Raw genomic sequence first — 20,787 nt, forward strand, 5'->3', positions numbered from 1 at the left:
ATGGCGGGTGGGGACAGCCAGCTCTTAAAAGGGAGGGGGAGGCCCGTGGCTTTTCTCTCCCACCCCTTGCAAGTGAGATGGCTCTGCGTCATGGCCCAATCTTGTATTTTTAGCATCGACTGAAATCTGATGTTTTGCTTTTGGTTTATTATGTATGCAAGTATCTTGCTGATAAATTACATGTGTAATTGTACCATCAGTAACCACTGCTAGTCAGAGACAACATATAATTAAACTCACCCTTGTAGTCATTGAACTTTTCCGTCCCTGACGAGACCACTGACCATTCCAAGGAGGGTGCGCCTCCACGTACGAGCCAGCGGGGTGTGCCTGGGTGGCCTCGCCCCTCCCCTCCCAAACCCCGCCCCCTGCACCCTGGGGCGTGTCCGCACACGTGCAGAGTGCACGTCCCTCCGACCGCGCTGTGCAGGAGGGCGTGGAGCGCCTCGCTCTCTATTTTTGTGTCTATGCCGGGATGCTTATTGGCCCCCGAGTGGGTGCTTGGAAAAGACCTGAATGAGTAAATCTCAGAAATGTCATTTGCCTCTAAGCCCTCTTTTCACCGGGAACCCTGATACCCTTTCCACTATTTTACATTTTGAGGGGATGTTTCCTGTGCTGCTCTAAGTCCCTACGCCAGGGTCGGTAAACCACGGCCTGTGGGTCACATCTGGCGCTCTGCCTGTTTTGTTTTGTTTTTTTAACATTTAAAAATACTTTAAAAATCGTGCAAAAATGCCCACAATGTAGAATCTACCATCCGGACCATTTTTAAGTGTGCAAGTCAGTGGCATTAAGTTGTACAGCCATCACCACCATCTTCTCTCTCCAGAAATTTTTCATCTTCCCAAAATGAAATTCTATACTATTCTTTACTCTTTAAAGAATAACTCCCCATTCTCTTCTCTCCCACCTTCTGGCAACCACCATTCTACTTTCTGTCTTTATGAATTTAAAGTGAAATCATACCATATTTGTCTTCAGTAACTGGCTTATTTTGCTTAGCATAACGTCCTCAAGTTTCATCCATGTGGTAGCTGGTGACAGGATTTCTTCCTTTTTAAGACTGAATAGTATTCCTGTGCTTGCGTGCGTGCGTGCGTGTGTGTGTATGTATTATACATACCACATTTTGTTTATCCATTCACCCATCAGTGGACACTTAGGTTGCTTCCACCTCTTGGCTGTTGTGGATAATGCTGCTATAAACATGGATGTACAAATATTTCTTCTAGACCCTGCTTTCAGTTCTTTTGGATCTATACCCAAAAGTGGAACCGCTGGGTCATATGGTAATTTCGTTTTTAAGTTTTTGGAAAAACCGTTGTATTATTTTTCATAGTGGCTGCACCACTTTGCATGCCTACCAAGAGTGCACAAGGGTTCCGATTTTTTCACATCCTCGCCAACACTTATTTTCTGTTTCCTTTTGATAGTAGCCATCCTAATGGGTGGGAGGTAGTATCTCATTGTGGTTCTGCCTGTTTTTGTCTAGCTGCAAGCAAAGAGCAGCTTTTCCAATTCTAAATGAATGAAAAAATTCAAAAGAAAAAACTGATGTTTTGTGACACCTGAAAATGATATGGAATTCAAACTTCAGCGTTCCTAGATATGGTTTTCTTGGCACACAGGCACTCCCGGTCATTTACGTTATCAGCTGGGGCTGCTTTCACGCTCTTAACGGCAGAGTAGGGTGGTTGGGACAGGGATCGTGTACCCTGCAGAGCCCAAAATATTTCCCTTTACAGAAAACATTGGCTAATCCTGCCCTGTGGGAGGAACTTGCTACCCCTTATTTTGTTTAATCCCCTGAGCAACCCACTTTGCAGACAAAGAAACCGAGGCTCAGCAAAGATAACTTCCTTGCATGAGTCACACATACGAAAATGGCCAAACCAGGATGCATGTGGCTGACCCCATGCACTTGTCACCATCACTTTAAATGTAACCATTTGGAGATTGCTCTTCATATGGAGGGCTTACTGGGGTTCCAGTAAGCCTGAGGTCAGCGTCTAGTTGAGGAAATAATTGTAAGTATTTTCAGATCTGATGCTGTCACTGGGAGAGGTGGCAAACTGAGGCAGAGAATGAAGCCAGGAGGAGGTGCGAGGTGAGCTCAGCTTCCCTTTATTTCATATATTTAGATTCCAAAACCTGCGTCTTCTGCTCTGTGGCGGGAAGAGCTCTCAGCTGTGCTGAAGAAGGAAATAGTTTCAGGATGCCTGTGTGTCTACATGCACAGCATTTCCTTAGGATTAGGAAAAAAAAAAAAGCTAAGCCAATCGATAATTTCTTCTTGCATTAAAAAAGGTGAATTATTTTGGGAGGGAGGGTATAGCTCAATGGTAGAGTGTGTGCTTAGCATGCACGAGGTCCTGGGTTCAATCCCCAGAACCTCCATTTAAAAAAACAAACCTAATTATCTCCCCCCTAAACATTAAAAAAATATATATATAATAATAAAAAAAAGAAAAAAAAATTTTAAGTGAATTATTCCCTAGCCCAGCGGAAAGAAAACCAGGGTATTGGGTGTACAGGAGAATGTGCTGATGAATTCTTTCCCCTTCATTCTCTTGACCACCTGTTGTTTGGCATGAATCCTGGCACAGACATCTTTGGCCCACCCCAAATCTTTTTCTCTGAACATGGAAATTGGCTCTCCCATTTCCAGAGACTGTCTTGGGCACCTCTTGGCCTCTAGGGCTCCGATGGTCAGCTGTTGCTAACGAGGGACCAGACACTGTCTCTCTCGGCCTTCTCCCCTCCTTGCCACCCTCTTGGTTCACCAGGATGTGTGGATTTGGTATTAGGAACCTTCTGATGTTTCTCCATACAGAGGACAAAGCGAGTTCTTTTATCCATGGAGAGAAAAGTCTGAGTTGATTTTACATATTTGTGTGCATCACGGAAATAATCTCTCCATCCAAGTATTTAGGAGATGCTGGGGCTCCAGGGGACAGACGGTCTTGTGTCCATCTCAAGCAGAGAGATGGGCCCTCCTTTCTCATGTTTGGGAACGCGTGGCCTTCCCCCCAGGAACTGCCGTGTTTCAGCATCAGGCTTTATATTGGTTGTGATTTAAGCCCGGCAGAACTGGACTCCTATTTTAATGGTTTTTTGGCTCAATTCATTTGGTACAAAGGAAAGTGTGATGATCTGACTTGTAGGATGATAACGTGATCGGCATGTTAGCACATCGCAAGAAAACAGAGCGATGACTTTGGATTTTGAGTTCCACCCCTGAACATTTATGGTGATGCCTCAAGCAAGGGGCCTGCACCGAGTAGGTGCTTGGTAGAAATTCAAGGCGGGAATTCGTCTGGTGATTGCTTTGTGCCTGAGAGTCAGTGGGAGAAATGAGTGATAACATATGCCCATGTGTTTGGGAAACGGGGATATCTATGAATTTTGTTTCTGTTTAAAGATGAAGTTTGGCTCTTGGCCTGGTCCTGGTCTCTGCCTGCCAGGTGGCGGTGGCTTGGCCCACAGACTCCTCTGCCTTTGGGTGTCCTTTTTTTTTTCAGGCTTCCTTTCTCTCAGTCTCTCTGCTGCCTGGCAGCTAAGCCTGTATCGAGGGTCCTTGTGCTCAATAGTGGTGGTGGGATGTGGCCCCCAACACGGAGGATCTTGCAGCCCAGGAGGGAGGGAACTTTGGATGGGGAGGTGGAGATCGTGTGTGTGTCTGTGTGTGTGTGTGTCAGGCTGGTGATGGAGAGGTGTATGTGTTGAATTCTCCCTACATTAAAGCCATTTTTTATTTTCTTCCTGAAATACTGCAGGAAGATAATCAACTTTCCCTCAGGTTCATGTGTGTGGATTGTGTGTGGATTGCTTCATGTCTAAACACAGTTACTAACACAAAATGAAGCTCTTATGTCAGTGAGCCAGGCTCAATGGTACAGTTTTTGTTCCTTAACAAAATATAAGTGGAGACAACATTCACAATAAAAGTATGGTACGTGCTGGAATCAGTCACCAAATTTTTGTTTCTCCTTTCCAGGCCCTGATATGCGTGTATTTAAATGGGACTGGTGTTTCTAGAAATGTGACATCCCAAATATTATCAGGCTTCTGGTAAAAAGATAGTGAGTGATGATCCTCTGCGCCACCACCAAGGGCTGTTGGAGATTTGCAGAATGGTCAGTGGGAATCCCTGCCCCGCTCCCACCCGCAGACACCACTCTGGTGGGGGGAGGGCAGGCTCCACCCCTTCTCCCCTCCGAGGCCTCAGGGACTAAGGATGGAGACGGTTCAGAGGGAAGGTCGAGGCAAGCGTGCTTGACTGGAGGCTGTGTGGGACTGGGAGAAGGGCCAGCCTGGGAGTGGGGGGGCTGGCTCTGAGCAGCTGGGTGACCTAGGAAGTCTCAGGCCGTGTGGCCTAGGTGACCATCCAGAGGCTGAGTGGTTTGTATCGTGTGGTGTCTAAGGTTCTTTCCAGGTCTTAAGCAGAACCACCTAGACCAGGGTGTCAGGGATGTCTACACAACCCACCAGGGGATCTTGGTAACTTGCGGATTCTGACTCAGTAGGTTTGGGGGACAGAGATCTTTACAGGTCCCTACTGCTCCTCTGATGGCGCTGAGAGTGGCCAGGGACTAGGCGGTGGCTGCTGACCAGATCTGCCTGGGGAGCTCCCAGGACCCACCAATGTCTGGACCCCGCCCCAGACCAGTCAAATCAGGAATCACCTTGTGGGGAGATGTTGTGCGTGGGTGCTCACGGGTAGCTGGGTGTGCACCCTTGGTGGAGGAGCACCTGGAATCTCCAACTTGAGCCGGCGTCAAAGTCACCTGGAGCGCTTGTGAAAACACAACTTGGAGTCCCAACCCAGATCTTCTGATTCAAAAGGTCTGGGGCGGGGTCCAAGGATTTGAATTACTAACAAGCTCTGAGGCAACGCTGACGTGACTGGTCTGGCGACTGCACTTTGAGGACCGCTGGTCTAATGTCATCAGCTAAGTTGTTGGTCATGACACAGACCACAAAGGAGTGGGTGCCGGAGGCTGCAGGGGACACCAGCCCCTCCGACCAGGGTCACTCCGTGCGCATCTGTTCTACACGGTCAGCTTCCTTGGTCAGCTTTCGTTGGAAAAAGATTGGTGGGTAGAAAAAAAAAATGTTTGCAAACCTCTGAACTAAAGGCAAGACTTTTAATCATGGGCATGATGAGTATTTATTCTTCTCCAATTGAGAGGAAAACCAGGCAGGTTCCTTGGTCCTCTTTGTTGCCAGATGTGATCTCTTTTGCCCCGAATCCTGCCCTGTCACACAGTAGGTGTTTTGTGTTCCGCCTTGCCTCTGAGTGCTCACACCTCCCAGGAGGCCTCCGAGTGTGGGAGCCCTGGCCTGGTGTTCCGCAGCTCAGCTCGCGGTGAAATCAAAAGTGTGTTGGCTGTTAGTACCTAGTGACTATTTTCCAGGTGCCAGGCATTGTTCTGGTTGTATGTGCATGATCTCATTGAATGCTTGTAATGACCTTGTGAAGAAATAAGTCCTGTCAATACCCATTTTGTGTGTATCCCAAGTATTCGCTGCTGCCTCCCCGACCAAGAGAGTGTAGATGCAAAGGGGCAGCCATTCAGGCTGGAGGGACGCAGGCATCGCTCTTGGTAAGGGCAGGGGAGTGCGGTGGCCGAGACTTGTCCTGCAGGCATTTGGGGAAGAGAGCAGAGCAGGCCCGTTGGTCCTACAGGTCCACTGTGTCCACTGCCCAGATGACAGGCCTAGGCCAGGTGACAGCACTCAGGGCCCCTGGCTGCCCAGAGGAAGTCACTGTGGCTGTCCTTGATCACAGTCTCAGGTGGCCAAGGCCTCCTGGGGTAACTGGCCAGTGAGTTTCCTCTTGGCCAAAGCCCTCTTCCTTCCTTTACGTGCAAAAGTGTCCGGGAACCATCCCGGGACGGGGGCTGGTGGATCTCTCCAGGCCCCAGGTCCCGCTACTATGACTGCTGCTTCTCACCGCAGACTGCTGGCTCGGCCAGCCCTCAGCTCGCTCTCTGCCCCGGCAGCCCTGGGGGACCAGGATGTGTCCAGCACAGCAGCTTCTTGCTGAGATGCTGTGTTAGAGCACGTGCTTCTCCCTGCTCACCCGGCGCATGCGGGTCAGAGGTTGGGGGCACGGGAGGCACACACGGATGTGTGGTCTTCCACGGGGCATCGGGCCCTGGGGGAGGGGTCCACAGCATCCGTTAGCCCTTGTTTGAGGCACCTTCTGTTGTTCTCGCACTTGGCACTGGGCCCCCTGATGTGACTTGGGCCTGAGAGTTTAGAGCTGGTGTTTGGCTGCAGAGGGAAGACGTGAGAGCAGAGGGTGGTGTCTGAGGTGCCCCCCCAAGCAGAGGTGAGGCCCCAACCGGCAAAGACCCTTCCAGTGGCCAGAACTATGCTGCTTTCCCTGTGTGCATCGGACCCAAGCACCTTCCCTTCAATTTGTTGAAATTTCATCTTCCACTTTCAACTAGACGGGTCTAATGAAAGGCTGACTTGGAAACTCAGCTGGGATGTTATGAGACACCTTATTACTGGAGTCTTTCTAGATGCAATTCCATCATATCTTAGTATGCCTGGCAAAGATATATGTGGGAAAGTTTACATCCAGCTTATCAACATTCCTACCTAAGCGATTTTCTTAATAGAACACATTTGACCCAAAACGCTTCTTTTTTGAGCCTTTGGGGGTCTTATGACTGAACTTTAACATGATTGGTCCATTCAGGTGGCCGACATGTTCTGGAATGGAGATGCATCTTGTGGGATTGGAGATAAAACTTCCTCCCGCCAGGGAAACAGGTGCCATCCTCTGAGGTGGGGTGCACTCTTTTTTTTCTGCAGGGCAGCATGAGGATGTAGCCGAAAGATGAGACAGGCAGGTGTTATCTGAGCATTTGCAGAGTTGGATGACAGCTCAGGTGAAGGAGTGGCTATGTCTCGGGGTGAGGCTGTCCCTCCGGAAGCCCTGTCTTGAGGCTGAATGAGCAGCCTGGGCCGGGTTCTGTGCTTCATTATATAGTCCATATATGGGGCGTGGGGAGCTGAGACGCCAGGCAGTAGCCTCCTGGCCTTGCAGACAGTGTGCTTTATGAGTTGAGTTTTCCCCCTACACCTGATGCCTCCAGGAAACCAACCAGGTCCTCCCGGCACCCCTTTCTCTTTAGAATAGTGGGCTAAATCTGTACCCCCATCGGAAATCCAAGCTGCCTCAGCACATGCCCAGCCTCTAGGCTGCATCTGAGCCAGAGGCAGCATTCCCAGGGTATCCCAGGGTGTCCCCCATGGGTCACACATGCATCACTAGCTGTGCAGAGGGACCGTGCTCTTCCTCTACCTTGACCTGCAGCGCTGAGCACCAGTGAAGCCGAGGGTCTGACCTGGCTCCTCCCGGGTTTCTCAGAGCGGCGTCTCATATGTATCAGGCTGGGCTCTGTCTGCCACCCCAGCTCCAGTCTCACAGGCACAGATTCTCCTGGGGGCCCTTGGAGTGAGAGTTTCCTAATGCTGGTGCTCTGGGGTGGGGTCCTTGACATCGTCAACTACAGAAGAATGGTCTGTTGACGCCTTCATCCTGTCTCACTGCAAAGACACTTCACGAATCTGGGAGACGTGGACTGGGAACCCCTTGTGGTGGTGGGATTCCTGGTGGAATTACTGGGAGAGCTTGTTTCCTGTGCAGGTTCCCAGACCCTGAGCTGGAGGCGTACTGGTCTGCAAAGGGGCCTGGGAGTCTCCATTCGTCACAAGCTCCTTTGGCAATGCCGGTGGCGTGGAATTATATTAACCCCGAACCTAAACTTTAGTGGGTGGACAGTGCCCCAGCCTGGACCCCAGAAGGTGCCAGGACAGTAGCTTCTTTCTTTCTTCTTGGCGGAGGGACTTTGGGTCAAACATTTTCCCGGGACCTCAATTTTCTCACCAATAAAAAGAGAAATTAAGTTTCCACGCTTCCTAAGAGTCCCTCCAATTTTGAGGTTCTAGCACATTAAAAACAGTCTGCATTTGAGGGCTGGCAAGTTACATTTTCCCCTGAAGGGGGCCTAGAAAAGACAGAGAATCTGCAGTGTGTAAGGGTGTGGGCTTCGTGGTGTGAGGCCAGGGTTATAAAGGTAGCCTCCGTGAGAGAATCATTTGTATTTATTGAAACTGCTGATTTTAATCGCCCTGGGTGCTCCCTTGATAAAAAATTATAATCTTCTGTAAATTACGGGTACCTTGAAATTCACTAGTTCTATCACTTCTGTGATTGGCAACCTTAAATGGCAACAGCTCATTTAAATAAGCAACATCTGGACATTATTATTTTTAGGGATTTTTCATCTGTTGATTTAGAAATCTGGGGCCTTTATGAATCTTGCATGAATATCCTTTTATGTTCCCATCTACCATCAAGACACAAAGAAATAGCCAAAAAATATTGTCCAGTGGTTTTCCGAGGCAATGCATGTGTTTTTTAAACAACAAATCCATTGTGGATGAGAGAAGACATAAAGTCGGCTGCCTGTGAGTGTAGGTGGAGGGAGCAGTTTGATCTTCTGAGCCAGAATAGCCTGGCAATCCAAAGCCACTGTAGGAAGAAGGCTTAGATTTTATATATCTATTAATATAAAGTTTTTTAAAATAACAATATAATTTTGGACTGATGATATCAGAGGATGGTATCCACTACTTCTCAGAATAATCCAATTTAGCACAATGTATTCTGAGCAGGTTTGGTAAAAATAGGTCTGTCGTCCCGAGGTATAAGATAATGCATTAATTTTTATGAGTGAGTTATGAAGATGTACAACTCGGTTAAGAGTTAGGATAAACATAATATTCCTTAATTAATCCATTATGCCATGGTACACATGTGCCATTTTTATTACTTTAAAAATGAAAAATGTCAAAAAAGGAAATTGCTGCTTTTTTTTATATCAAAAAAGCCTCTTTTGAAAAATCATAAAATGTCTAATCTAATTCACCATATAATACTAATGAGCTCAACAAGCCATCTCAACGCACAGTTTAGGATAAAAGGTCATGAGTTTCTGGCAGTCAGATTCCAGTACTTTTTCAGATGAGGCAAAACCTTTCCACACCAAATACCGGAAATGGCACGTGTGATTAGAAGTGTTATTAATAGCTATTTGCTATGAACCTAGTAGAGTTTTAGAAATTCACGTTATACCTTGCCTGCGTTTTCTGTCTTACGGCGGCAGATGCCAGGACCGTTTGTGGAGTTCAGGCATTTCCCCCGGAATCTGTTTAACTTGTTGCCCATCTCGGTGCCGAGGGGTGTTGAGTCAGGATCATTTGATGTCCTCGAATCTCTCTTCATGTCCTACACTTACTTTCTGGTGTCTGCCTGCTCTGCGAGCAGCGCTCCTCTTGTCTCTGTGTGTGTGTGTGTGTGTGTGTGTGTGTGTGTGTGTGTGTCAGTGTCATCTGCCCGCTGTTTCTTTTGTCTCATCATGGAATGTGCCTTGTGCAGGCACCTTCGGCCGTGATGCACGCAGAGGCTGCCGTCGGCCTTGTTATGGAAAAGAATTGCCCGGTGGGTTGAGGGAATGGCCAACAGCGGACTAGAATCATGAAGCTGAAAGTAATATTGCCAACTGGAGGTCATTTTTCCCAACTGAGGGGCAATAGTTTGCCACTATAAACTGCACATTGCAGTCAGTATATGTTTTATTAAACCATTTAGGGAACTTGGGAGCCATTTCATTTAAACTTCCTGCTCATTGTAGCTCAGGGCCAAGCCCAGAGCAGCTCACGAAAGGGGCCTGGAGTCGTCTGCAGAAGAAATACCCCGAGTGCCCAGTAGGATGCACCACAGCTGGGGAGCCAGGCCGGGCAGGGTGGTACCCGGGACTCCCAGAACTCCTCAGCGCTTGTGCGCATGAGTGTGAGTGTGCATGTGGGTAGATTCGCATCCCAGCTCTGCCACTAGCAGCTCCGTGACCTTGGTCTCCAGGACTGTTTCTGTTGCTGCTGCAAAATGAGGGGGTTGGATTTGACGGGAGAGGCAGGGTCCCTTCCAGCTCAGTGAGTCTCTGAAATGCTGGATGGTCAGGGGTCACCCTGGAACTGTGGTTCTGGGACTCCCCGACAGGCCCTTGGGGGTCACATGGCAACGTCCTCATCCCTGCCTCTCCAGAGGAGGCATTCTGGCTGTGCCGTTTTGATAGGCTCTGGGGACTGGTGCTGTCCTGGTCCAGTGGCGATATGCGGGTTCTCAGCACAGAGCAGGGTAACGGGCAAAATCTTAGTTCTCACGTGAAACGAGAATGACCTCTGATGGTGCTTTTGTGTCTGAGGAGCAGGAAGGCGAGGTGAGCACACCCTGCCTGGGGTCAGAGCCCTGGGTTCCCAGACCGCTCTGACTGCGGCTCGCTGAGCAGCTCTCTGCCACCTCTGAGCCTCAGTTATCCTGTCTGTGCAATGGGGTGGTGATGGGCATGGTGCTGCTCTTATTGCCCTCCCCAACCTGAGCAGGTCCAGTGACTGCACCTTGTAAACTGTCAAGTGTTGTAGAAATGATGCTTTATCGTTAGTGATAACTGCTGATTATAAGTGATCTCTGAGGTCTCCCCTGAACTGCATGCCTGTGAATCCTGTAGTCAGTTTGTGCCTATGAATAAAGGAACATAGAGGGTAATAGGTGCTTTATCTCTCAGAGGGATGAACAGAATGGAATCAGGCATTTTGGCTTTCTCAGCCCGAACTGGTGGTCTCTAGTAGGTGGCCTTAATTCTACAAAGTTATATAACCAAATCTTTTGTCTAATTGGTAACTATATTTAGGAGGTAGAGAAATATGTGAGCTATTCGTTTCGATTAAATTTTTTATTATGCACTCTGCATTTGGATTGACAACTATTAATATTAAAGAGCTTGGCCAAATTGAAATTTGTATTGCTGGAGAGACTTAAATATAATGTATGATGCCGAAAAAAAAAAAAAGCCTGGGGAATATGGGAGTTAGCAGGCAGGGTGCAGACCAGCCCCTGCCAGGTGCTGTGTGTGCCCGGTGAATCCAGCCCCAGCTCTGCGGGCTGAGGAGGGTGCATGGAGGGCTGTGCAGGGCTGGTGTCAAGGTGTCAGAATCTGAGTTGCTTTCATGGAAATGACACTGACACTAAGGAAAGATGTAGAGCACTTTTGAGCATATTATCCAAATACTTTTTTATAGTAACTATTTGTATACAGTGTTTTCTCCATCACTAATAAGAGGATTTGGGGGTAAGGCAGAGGAAATCGTTCTAAAATAGATTAGTAAGTGTATCACCATGGTAGTGATGGAAAAGAGGGGCCCAGTTTCTTCAGAAGCCTCAAAGCAAGTTGAACTGATGTTCTGAAAGCCCGAGGGAGGTGGTCAGCTCTGTCTGTCCTGGAGGAGGGAGGACTCAAGGCCACGGTCACACGGAAAATGCTCTGGGACCAGGAGTCAGTTCCAGTCCTAACTCCACTGCAGGCAAGTCCTGGGACTCAGCCTTTGAGGGAGTCACAGGACTAGAACTCAGCTCTAGAACTCAGTCTTGGGTGTCCTGTCTTGAAGCCTGCGACTGTCTAGAGCAGAAGGTCAGGCTGCAGCCCACAAGCCACTGGCCTAACGACCCCTGTTAGCTGGTCCTCGCACGCCCCACGCACTTCCACCTTCCTGATGGGTCGTTTTGTTGTGCCTTCTGTCTGGAAGGTCAACCCCACCCCCATCCTCCACACAAACTCCCCAGCGGCCTGGGCTGGAGTGTCCCTCCTCGGAGCCCACATCCCCTTCCATGAGACTGACCTGTCCCTAGACCGGTCTTTGCCTTCCCTTGACTGCTCCCACGGGCAGGGCTGTGCTTCCCTCCCTCGCCTTGCCCTGCACCCCTGGTGCCTGCAGAGAACACTCAGTGTGTCCGGGGCGGGTGCATCAGATGCTGCTCACCAGGTCTGGCTGCCAAAGGAGGGACGGGTGATAATGTCACACTTGGTGCTGTAGCTTCTTAGTTCATACTTTTTTTCTCTACTGAACTATAAACTCTCTGTTTTATCTGTGATTTTTCGCATAATTTTTCCTGACATTGGGAGCTGGAATACCAACGTGGGAAAACCTCCATTAGCAGGGATGCTCGAAGAATCAGTGGTTCTGATTCAGTGGGTTTTATGGACCCTTGAGGTTTTCACCTGCAAACATTTTGGTTCTAGACCCTTTGGTTATGTATCAATTTTAAACACCCAGGCGCTCTGGGTGAAGAGAGGGTTTTCTGAAGTTCCAGGTCTCCTGGAAAGGGGACAGGGTATGTCACTTGTGTCTTCACTGTCATCAAGCCTGCTCTGTCTCTCAGACATGACCCCAAGCTCCTGGAGGGCAGGACCCCGTCCAAGTCATGCCTGCTCCTCCCCCACCGGTTAGGTCAGTGCTGGTGCATCTGCGCCCATGACAGGTTCTGTGTGATGAAGAGATGGTCCAGTGCTGAAGGTGGAGGACAGAGGTGGGCTGACTGGAGACTTACTCCAGGACAGCCTCCAAAAGTGTTTCTTTTTCACTAAGTTTCTATGATCTGCTAGGGATGCAGTTTCTCTGGAAAGCAGACAAACTATGAAGAGAGAGTCTGGCTATCTGTTTGTTTTTTGACATGAATATAGCCAGGTGTAGTGGACAGTGTCAGTGCCCCTCAGCCCACACAGCCACCGGCTATTTCCTAAGGCACTGAGACTCTGCCTAGGCTCGCTGTCTCTCTGTGTCTGGCTCCTGCCACCAGAGTGTATATGACCCACGGGGAGAGCAGGCCAGAAGTGCGGGGAGGTAATGCTTCTGCCAACTCTGTGATGGGAGCTGGCGGGTGGAGCCCAGCCTCCTCACTTCTTCAGTGGGACAGCCTGGGGTGGGTCCTGTTCAGGGTGTCAGAGCACCCCCGGGGTGCAACTGGGTGTCCAGTTACACTCAGTCTAGCCCACTCCTTATCCCATCCTGGCTTCCTTCGTTCTTCCTTCGTACTGGCTTCCTTCGTTCCTTCCCGACTTCCTCACTAGCCCACCATTGGCACTTCTGGGATCACCTCCCACACATAGCCCCCTCCTCTTTGATCTTTGTCTTGGGGCCTCTTTTGAGGAAACACAACTTGAGATCCTAGGGTTGCCCTGCAGAAACTAGTGTATACTTTTTAAAGCCAATTCCCTTATGCTTGCTACACGTGAGCTTTACAGAAGTCCCTAAAGGGAGGGAGAGGACGTCATTACCCCGTTCTCCAGACGAGAAAGCTAAGGCCCTGAGAATTTGTCAGAGCTGGAACCAGATGTGTAACCGAGCTCCTGCCCTCCTCACTTTGCTGCTTCAACAAGGGGGAGCCCGGTTGGTGGGTGGTCAGGGACCCCTGCTGTCTGTCCCCAGTGAAGGGGGAGGGAGGGAGTGATTTTCCCAGCAGCTGGGGCGGACTGGGGAGGCGACCTGAGCCGTGCTTTGCTCCCATTAGGTCCAGAATGAAAGCAATGGGGCCGGAAGGCTGTGGGGACTGCCTCCCACAGAGCAACCAGCCTGACAGGCTCTGCTTGTGCCTTGATCATCCTCCAGTTTGGGGAAATCATGGGTAACGGACTGGCCCAAGTTCTCCGCATGGGGCTGGAGAGGAGTTCTAGGAGCACAGGCATGTTTGGAGGGGCCTGCCAGGTGGCAGAGATGCCTCCATCAGAGGAAGAGCCCTTTGGAGGGCTCCTGGCTGCCCCTTACCTCTGGGCCGGGGAGACTGCCTGGGGCAAACAGATGACTGTCCCCAACACATTTGTTCATCTGAAGCTCTGCAGAATTTCCAGTAAGAGCCAAAAAAAAGTAGCCCAAGAAGACTGGGGAGGCCTGAGGCCTGGAAGGCAGGGGGCCAGGAGGCCTTCAGTTCAGGGCCCGAGGCTGCACTTTCTTCTTTCTGGGCCTTGGTTTCCCAAATGGGATGGATGGTGTGAGCTCCCGGCTCTAGACAGGGAAGAGGAGGAAACTTCTATAAGCCTGAGCTGCTGCAGGGGCCAGGGGGTGGGGGGAGCACCTGCTAGGAGTGGAGATTCTGCAGAGGGGGAACTGGTGCCCTGAGAACCTCACTTGTCTGGGGAGGGAGGGGTGGAGAGCCCTGTGTCAGTTTAGCAAATAAAGGGCTTTGTGAAGGGAGGTGTGCCTTGAAGCCAGCACTGGGGTGGTCGGAGCTCTCAGGGAGCTTCAGCTCAGGCAGCTCAGTGGCCTTAGTTCCAAGCCCCTAAGTTACATCCCGCACCGCAGCCCCTTCCCTCGCAGAGAAGCTGTGGTTGGGGTTTTTTTCCTCTGCTTTTCTCCAGCCCCCACACTGGAGGCCCAGAGTGGCACTTGGGCTCTGTGTTGGGTGGGGCCTGCCGTGTACCCCATGTTCTCCTGGCCAGGTGGGGATCCTTTGGTGACCCGGGCCTGGCCTCAGGGTTGGGGTCCAGGGGTCTACCTCGGTCACCTGGAGGACTCTTCTAGCCAGGACTGGGTCAGCGCAAGTCGGGCTTCTGCCCAGCCCCTCCTTGACAGGGGCTGGCTTTAGGCAGGAGGGTTCCACTGAGAGTGGGCAGAGGCCTGCACTGTCAAGTGCCCGTCCTCGCTCTGTCCAGCAGAGGATGGAGCCCGGGCCGGGCACGGGCAGGTCCTCACATACGGGCTGATTTGATTTGACAGAGGCGCACATTTCTTTCCCTCCAAATTTTAATACCAGCTTCATTTATTATGCAGACTACCACTCACAAATGCTCACATTAGTCACCCACTTATTCATTTGTTCATGAAATCTGTGTGTTGGATAATTGTTTTGCCTTATTGACAGTTTTAATTCTACACTCCTTTTTTTTTTTTTTTCTCAAAAGGTCAGTGGCTTGCTAGCTGACCAGGCCTGCGTGTGCCTTCCCCGGAGAGACTTTTTGTAAAGAGATGCTTGTTTATGTTGGTTGGTCTTCAGCTTTGAGTTCCTCTTCTCTCTTGTTGGCTTGAATTGATTGATACCTTGGAACCCTCAAGACAACCCCCATTGTCTTGTCCCTTTGCTGTGCCATTTCCCGGCTCAGTACCTGGGCCCTGACCCCACAGCCAGATTATTGTCTTTCCTCTGCTTGTTCATTTCAAGTTAAGATCTAAAGACCTGTGACTGTCAGATGGAAGTGTATGTGTTGGGTTTGTAAGGCTCTTACTTCTAATGGTTTGATAGAACAAATGAAAACCATCAGGGTCTCAGTGTGGGACAAACCAAGTTTGAAAAGGCCAGGGGTTTGCTTTCAGCTTTTGCCTAAAAGTGCACGAGATTCAGAGGGAGTTTTTAACCTCTAACCAAAAGAAGATTTTGATTTGGAGAACTGAAAAGGTGGTTATGAGTTTGTGTTAGGAAGAAGATGGAATGTTCTGGGAAATCTGGTTCCAGTAAAGTTACTTCTGAGCTGAAATGTTCAAAGAGTGGAGATCTATAGTCAAAGTGTGTTATTTTGTGGCAACTTTCTCTATGCAGCTGTGTTTGCTGCAGAAACTCACATTGCTGTATGGAACGCTGAATGAAATATGAATGCGCTTTTTACAATTTAGTACTTTTAATAAAGGATTTGTGAGCAAAAAGCTTAAGTACAAGAACCACGGAACATATAGATAAAAATATAGCCATAATCACACATCAAACCTCGGAAAATTCATTGCACAGAGAACATCAGTAATTGAGAGAAGTTAAGAGAACCGACAGAAAAATAATATATATGCCCAGAATTCTAAAGGCATGAATCCTTTTCGCTGGGACTAGGGCCTCTGAGTTCTCTAGGGTGGGTGTTTTATTACAGTGGATGCTTTACTTAGAAGGATGTAATTTATTATCATTGAATTCATATGGCAACGTGAATTTGGATTTGGGTTTCTGGAAGAAGTTTACAATTAGTCCCCTCATATATATTTATAGCTTTGCAAAACACTTGATGGTAAAATAAATACCTTACCTTTTTTTTTTTTTTTCTGATAGATCTGTGAAATATTCTTTTTTTTTTTTTTTTTTAAAAAAAAGCTAGCCATTGTTGAATGAAGCATGGCCGTCATGTTCAGAGAACATTGTGATTAGGTGGGCACCGTTCCCAGGGCCAGAGGACATGCAGAAAAAGATACAGCCATCTGTACCCTCAGGTACGTTGGTCTTCCGTGCGGGATGCTTTTAATTTTTGGAGATGTTCATTGTTTCCTCGTTGGAAACTTCCATCTGGGGCCTGAGAGCAGACTCTCAGAAGCCGCCTGACAGGTTAGTTACGAAGGTGGGCTTCCTCGTCTCTGTCATTCCCACTCTGCCAGTTCGACCAAGAGTCACCCTCACTCAGTCAGCCGAAAGCCCCCTTCTCCCTACACGTTCCTCGTGGCTTTGCAGTGTTTCGGAATCATCAGTAGACTGCGATCTCCGTGGTTTTCCGTTTTCTATTCAAATACAGTAGGAACTTGATTATGTGTTTCAGTACTTCTCAGCCTGACCCACAAGTAAAACCGGCGACAATGATTTAGTTATTGGCTCGTGTTTATTGCCCATGCAATAAGGTTGTGGTGTCTGACATTTTCTTCTCACTGTGTTGAAGCTTTTAGCGAGCTGCTCTGCTTACCCGGAAAGCAGCAGAGCTTGGCCTCTCTTTGCAGATGGGTTACACATTCCTTTAACACTGGCATGCTCCCCTAACCTTCCTGGGTGGCTTTCGATGACTTAAACACAGTAATTGGCATGGAGGTCTGGAGCTTTATTTTATGATATTAAATCATTCTTTTCTGGAAACAGAAATCTGCAAAGTATACCATTCATTATGTGAAGGCCTGTATTAACACGGGCTCTGGCGGATGGATGGCGACGTCCTGGAGAAGTTACGAAGCACATCGCGAGCAAGGTGCCAGCTCTCACCTTTGGAGGTGGGTGTTCGAACCAAGAGCAGAATCTGGGCTCCTACCTGCTGCATTTCCAGGAGAGAGGTGTTCGGTTTTTCTCTATTAGCTTGCTGCATAAAGGGTGACATTACCCGAAAAAGACTCAAAATGTGGACTGAGATGAACTTGACTGCTATGGCATTATTTTGGGGGGACTTGGCGATCTCTCCATGTAATCTCGTGAACTTTTTTTTTTTTGTATGAACCGTGCTTTTCTTGAAACAAAGAGGATTATCAGTCATAAGTTCTGAAGACTGAAATGGGGTGGGAGAAAGGTTTAGAAAAGGAAGATTTTTTTTTAAAGGACTTACAAAGCTGGCACTCAACTCCCATGGGGGAGGAGTTCTTGAGTTGGGTGCCATCCTGGTTCTCTTGCTCCATGGCAGGGAGGGGGAGATGGGAACTTTCGAGGCCCTGAGTGAGATTAAATGAGAACTGATTACTGCAGTCCATCGTCAGGTACTGGAGGAGTGTCCAGAAGGTCTGTGAGAGTCCCCTCTGGCCCCTGAGTCCTAAGGGTCACTCCTCTCTGGACAGCCGGGGAACCGTAAGCCTCTGGAAATCTCTCTGTTGACACACCGGGGCTCACATCTGGCTGAGTGCTTACCCTTGACTCCTAGCAGCTTATTTCTTGTGCTTCTTTGCTTTTTGCCATTTCCCATAACTGCCTGGGAAGTGGGCTGCACCATAGGTCTTTGGCCACCTCACAGGGCACTTGGATTACACTGAAGTGTTGCACTGCTTCCGAGCTTCCCCCCTCTGCCCGCCCCCAGCTTGCTGCCCTGGATAAGATCTCCCAACAGTGGAGTTAAAGACATGTGCAGAGGAGAAGGGTCCTCTGACAAGTGAAAGCATTTCCCATGCTGGTTTTAGGGATAAAGTTTTGAACAAGACGAGGAGTCCACTGGGAGGCACCAAGGGAGAAATGTAAAGAAATCCAAACAAACAAGCAAAAGATGGTATGAAAATGCAGAGGCTTGAGAAGTGGCCAGTGTCGTGAAATAACTTAGGGAGAAAAGCACTTGCTTCGTCTTTCTAATTGCTTTCTGATCACTTTCTAGGTTCTAAATGCTCTCTGAGAACACACTTTAGCGGTAGAAATGGACAAAAGGGGGGAAAAAATCAAACTTCCGGGCGGGTTGAAAAAGATCCTGGTTATCTAACTGGTATCAAATGGGCGAATGTGGAGTCTCTTCCGTGTCTAAAAATGATTTTGTTAGTATGTAGGTCACATTACTGTACTGTCTGGTTATTGGACGTTGCCTTAGATAACTGTTTGTGGAGTATTAAATGGTTTTGCTGCCTCAGCACACTTTTTAACTGGTATTTTTCACACAGTTGTGCTGCTGAAAAGGCGCAGTGCTGCAGCAAAAATCAATTTATCTTTCCCTCTGCTATTTGTGTATTGTGAGTTCTTGTAGTGTTTTACCGTTTGATTAATTGATATTCTTTGTGTTGGATATCATTTGTAACACTGCTGTCCAACTCTGGTGCCTTAAAAACTTTCATAAGAACACTACATTATTTATGTGAGTCCTCCTCATGACAAAGTACAATAGCAAGATACAGAAAGAAAAATTAGATCAAAATGCTTTGGGCTTATAAGTTTATTAAAGGGGAGCCGTGTTTTCCTTCACGTCTCTACCCGTTTCATGGAGGCTTTGAAGGGCTTTGCTTGAGAAGTTTGGTCATGAAAGTTTTTCCTTTTTTTGCCTTTTTTTAATGAGTGAGCACCTTGTTGGGGGGTCCCTAGGGTTCTAGCTCCCCTTCAGATGGGAAAAGTGAGGGGGGGGATGCGGTACAGAGCGGGGAGGGGCACGCCGCGTGTTGCGCCCGAAGCCTGGGAGACGGGGGAGCAGGACAGACCTCCATCTCGCAGGTGCCCTCGGGGCCTTGCCTTGCCAGAGAGGCCCGATGCTTTTAAAATAACGTGTTTGTATGCATTTCACACGGCGCGGGTCTTTCGGTGGGCATTATTAATATCTATTTTTAGAGCAAAGGCGGCAGCAGATGAAGGTAGACCAGCCCGGCGTTATGAAGAGAGAACAATACTGTTGCTTTCCCGTTTCATTATAAAGTTTCTTTGACCCTGTGGTTTATTTTCAAACATTCAACTTATTTGTTCTGGGGTATTCTTAAACAGGGGTTGTTTTTCTCCCTTTCAGAAAACGAGCACAGATGGTGATGGATTTTCCAAGTGCTGACATCCCTGCTTGAGAAAATGTTCCCACCTTCTTTGTGCCGAACAAGTCAGGCAAACTAACATGATGATACGATCATCGGTCTCATGCAGACATGCAGAATTGATTGACAGGGGAAAATTTAACATAAACCACACATTCTTTCAGTGCCTTCAATTTCTTAATGATGTTTATTTGTTGGATATTAGCAGCGGCAGGAATTTCATTTAAGGCGAAGAGCGGGGTGGGGGGAGGGGGGAAGAACGAAGACGAAGTAAGGAGAGAAAACTTGTTCCAGGCAAGCAGGTTTAAGAGGAAATTTACTGCTCTGGTAGAGTCTCCATCAAAACAATTTGTAACCGCTCCTCGGAGCCGGCTCTGGAGCTGAGGCTGTCAGCGGCTAACTAGCCATTCTCAGACCATTGCTTCTGTTTGCGTGACTAAATACAGACAATTAACGCCGAGCACTTTCATTCTCTATGAACTCATTGTTATCCAGGGTTCAAGTACTCAGATAATGGGCCACAGGGAGGCTGGGATCATGACGGGCAGTGGCAGAGGGCTGCTTGGTGAAGCCCATTCCTCATTATCTGATGCGTCGCTGGCCCCAGGTTGCTTCCCATGTCCACGGGGTTTTGGAAAGATTGGCCAAGGAGACTCCTTGTTCTGTGCCCTGGCCTGGGCATCAGATCCCCAGAAAAGCCCTCACTTCCTGGGCCCTGGAGGTGACAGCCCTGGGGGGACCCCCTGCGTGAAGGGCAGTGGTCATCCCACTCGTCAGCCTCTGCATCGCATCACGAGGGGCCTTTCTGAGCATCCCAAGGCCGTGTTGGTCTTTCGGATGCCCTCAGCAAGGGCGGGAGGGGACCGGGGGCCCATCTCATCCCAGAGCCTCAGACGGCAGCCCTTCAGACTGGACCCTGCCCCTGGAAAAGTCGAGGGCTCCCTCTTTCCACCCCCTGCGCAGTTCAAGTGAAAACCAACACAGAACCATAGCATAAGTGTAGTCAAAGTTCTGATTTTTCTCCCCTGGATGATTCTTAATATTTTTTCCCTAAAGCATCATGTTTTTTCGGGTGTTATTTTTCTCAGCTCTTTGGTGTCTACACTATTCAGGTGCCCCAAGCAGGATGATTCTCACTTAATTTACTCCCCTTTCAAAATTTTTTTTTTTTTTTTGCCATCTCCATGTCCTTCTATTATTTAATATTTTCTTTGAAGCACCTTTATATTAATTTCTCTGTCTTCATCTCTCTCTGCCCCTCTCTCCCCTGCCTTAGTTTGCCCTATCCTAACAGTGTCTGTGAAATCAGTGATCTGAGGAGCTGATCTGAGACACATGAAGGCAAATGTGTAACTATTAAAATAAAATTTTAAAAAGTAGGTCTCACATCTCACCACTGGTGCACCCTCCATAGTTTTGAACACCTGGGTACAGTTTGTTTTTTGCCATTATGCAGGTGGAGAAAGGAGGCACCTGAGAGAGGATGGGCCCTGGAGGGCCCAGGACATGCGTATGACCCAGGCTTGGGGGAGGAGTCTGACGGTGACGCTGGCAAAGGGTGGAAGGGGAGAGAGAGGGCAGTCCCAGCTCTTCGAGAGAGATGAAAGCTGGGTGGATGAAATGCTGGTTCTGATTCCTCGGCCCCCTCCCCTCCACCCCTCCCTGCCCCAAACTGTAGAACATTTTAGGCCCTGCAGGTGGACATCCACAGCTCCCACAGAAACCAGC

The 20,787-nt window shown here is 48.8% G+C and overlaps 1 protein-coding gene across 6 annotated transcripts in view; it reads left to right on the top strand.

Moving 5' to 3' along the window:
* The window catches only part of ZNF536 (zinc finger protein 536), a 414,729-nt gene that overhangs the window by 56,541 nt on the left and 337,401 nt on the right, over nucleotides 1–20,787 (top strand). Inside the window, exons 2-3 of one of the 6 annotated variants that reach the window (XM_064489203.1) lie at nucleotides 15,986–16,101; nucleotides 16,733–16,860. The exons of the other annotated variants lie outside the window; for them this stretch is intronic. The gene's annotated coding sequence lies outside the window, so the exon portion shown is untranslated. The remainder of the gene's footprint in view (nucleotides 1–15,985; nucleotides 16,102–16,732; nucleotides 16,861–20,787) is intronic. 6 annotated transcript variants of the gene reach the window in all.

The sequence above is a fragment of the Camelus dromedarius genome, chromosome 9 (assembly GCF_036321535.1).
Source record: "Camelus dromedarius isolate mCamDro1 chromosome 9, mCamDro1.pat, whole genome shotgun sequence".
Taxonomy (NCBI): Eukaryota; Metazoa; Chordata; class Mammalia; order Artiodactyla; family Camelidae; genus Camelus; species Camelus dromedarius.